Here is a 3,181-nt window from a genome sequence, read left to right on the forward strand (position 1 = left end):
TAGGTAATCGAGAGACCTTTTCAACGAGTCCACAACATCGAAGATCTGGCAACCCTGTCTCGAGTTATGACCACTTAAGTGATATGTATGTACTTTTTTGAAGCCGGATCTCACTTAAATGTATGTAAACGATGTCCGGAACCATCATCCGACTCATCGTTGGTTAGTTAATCAAAAGACCTTTCCAACGAGTCCACAACATCGAAGATCTGGCAACCATGTCTCGAGTTATGACCACTTAAGTGATATGTATGTACTTTTTTGAAGCCGGATCTCACTTAAATGCATGTAAACGATGTCCGGATCAATCATCCGACACATCATTGGTTAGGTAATCGAGAGACCTTTCCAACGAGTCCACATAATTGAAGATCTGGCAACCATGTCTCGAGTTATGACCACTTAAGTGATATTGATGTACTTTTTTGAAGCCGGATCTCACTTAAATGTATGTAAACGATATCCGGATCCATCATCCGACCCATCGTTGGTTAGGTAATCGAAAGAACTTTCCAACGAATCCACATAATTGAAGATCTGGCAACCCTGTCTCGAGTTATGACAACTTAAGTTATATCTGTGTACTTATTTTTCTGGACCTAAAAAAAATAGCTGAAATATGTGTCCAAACTGTTATCAAAAGACGTGGTTTGGTGTTAACTGTCTGAAGTGTACTGTTTATTGACATAAGGTATAGGGTGGTTCATATGTAACTGTTACGATAGAGTGGTTCAAATACAACATCTCCCCTCTTCCAAAAGCTATGCACTCCCTGTGCTCAAACTACAAAATCAGAAAACCTTGCTGGTTTTTTAATCTCCCTTTTTGGACGCCCTTCGTTCTGTTTAGAACGCTCCTGCCCACCCCTGCTCTGCTCTGCTCTGTTGGTTGTTTCCGTTGTCGATGTCTCGTTGTCTCGCTCCCTGCTCTCTGGTGTATTGTCGACGATACCGCTGTCCCCGCCTTTCTTGTTGTAGTCACGTCTCTCGAAGATCGTCTGCTTTGGTTCGTCCTGGTGCTGCTCGACTGGACTTGTTGGTGTCGGTGGTCGCATTATCCTTGGTTCTCGGATCTGGTTGGCAAACTGTTGACCTCCCGGTTTAATATGCACTGCGCTGCGTCGGTACACGCCACCATCTTCTAGCCGTACATCGCACGATTGGTCCGGAAATTGGTGCACAACTGTTGCTCGTTCCCACTGCTTGTCTAGGTCAGGTCGTCGTTGTACCATAACGTTTTCCCCGATCTTCAGCTCCGGAAGCTCCTTTGCATGTTTGTCATAACTCGCCTTGACCACTTTTCTCTTCTGCTCGATCCGGTCTTCCACGTGTGATGCTCGAGGCGGCTGCAACTTGTTTGTTATGACGGGAATCGTGCTTCGTGTGTTTCTCGAGAAGATTCTCTGGTTGGGGCTTGTTCCTACGGCGTTTGGCGTGTTCCGATGTTGTTGCAGTGCTTGCCAGAAATCAGTACCACTTTTGGCGCACTTCTTGAACAGCTGCTTCATTGACTTGACCGCTGATTCAGCTTTTCCGTTTCCTTGCGCGTGGTATGGAGCAGACGTCACGTGCTTGAAACTCCATTCGTTCGCAAATTTGGTCCACGCTTCGTTGCTGAACTGCGGTCCATTGTCTGTGACAACAACTTGTGGCGTTCCGTGACGGGCAAAATTGCGCTTGCACGCCGCAACAATAGTTTTGGTCTTCGTGTCGGCTAGCAGGTCAACCTCAACGAAGTCAGAAAAACTGTCCGCTGTGACCATCATGAGAATTCTCTTGCCCTCTTGCTTGATCTCTGCCAAATCAATGTTCACACGCTGGAAGGGATATTCCGGTATCTGGTGTGACGTCATGGGTGGCTTGCATTGACTGGCGCTGAACTCCATACACACCTCGCAGTTTCGTACGTAGTTGGTGATCTGGTCAGCCATCCCTGGCCAGAAGAACGACTCCTAGCTGCTCGTAACGTGTAGTCAATTCCCAGGTGCGCTACGTGCAACTTCTCGATCAGCTTCTTGCGGAGGCATTTCGGCACCAACACTCGGTCTCCTTTGAAGATCACTCCTCGGTGCGTTGTGAGCTCGTTTTGCAACGTCCTGTACACCAACAACTCATCGCTCACGTCTTCTTTCCGCTCAGGCCAGCCATCGATCAGCACACTCATCAGCTTGCACAGGGTTGTATCCTTCTTGGTCTCAGTTGCGATTTCACCGAACCGATCGTCCGACAAATTGATGAGTTCCACAACGTTAGTGGCCGCTATCTCGTCGAACGCAGCATCCACCTTCTCTATCAGCATCACTTCCGCGTCCAGGTTGTGGGCAGGTTTCTCTGTTGCAGTTCGTGACAGCAAGTCTGCTATGTACATCTCGCTTCCCTTCTTGTACCGAACGTGGATATTGTATCTTTGCAGCGTCATCCTCATTTTCTGCAGTCGGAGAGGTGCTTCCGTGATCGGCTTCCGGAAGATGTCTTCTAGCGGTTTGTGGTCGGTCTCTACAACCACTTGGTGCCGTCCTGCCACGTACTGGTCGTGGCGCTTGCACGCAAACACAATTGCTAAGCACTCACGTTCGATGGACGCGTAGTTCCTCTCGGTCTTCGTTAACGTCCTCGATGCGTAGGCTACTGGTCTTTCATCCTGCAACAGCACGCATCCCACGCCCTGTTGACTTGCGTCGCACTGAATCAGCAAAGGTTCTGTTGGATCGTAGTACCGGAGAATGGGGTTCTGTGTCACTAGCTGCTTGATCAGGTTGAACGCACCGGCAGCTTCCTGATCCCAAACGTACTCCACGGTGTCCCGGGTCAGCTTTCTTAGCGGCGCACTCACATCCGCTAATCTTGGCATAAATCTGCCCAGGTACGTTATCAATCCTAGGAACGTCATCAGCTGCTTCTTGTCCGAGGGTTCTGGAATGTTTAGGACTGCCGAAATCTTGCTTGGATCGGGTTTCACTCCTTTGTCTGTCAGAACATGACCAAAAAACGGAACCGATGACAGCGCCACTTTTGCTTTCGAGCGGTTCAGCTTCAGACCTCGCTCGCGGAATCTCTTCAAGGCAGCTTCCAAGTTCCGATTATGGTCCAACATCGCTTGTTCCATGGTATCGCCACATCCGTAGATCACGACGTCGTCTGCGATGCATCGCGTTCCGCGCAGGCCGACGATTACTTGCTGC

This window comes from Culex quinquefasciatus, chromosome 3 (assembly GCF_015732765.1).
Source record: "Culex quinquefasciatus strain JHB chromosome 3, VPISU_Cqui_1.0_pri_paternal, whole genome shotgun sequence".
NCBI classification, from domain to species: Eukaryota; Metazoa; Arthropoda; class Insecta; order Diptera; family Culicidae; genus Culex; species Culex quinquefasciatus.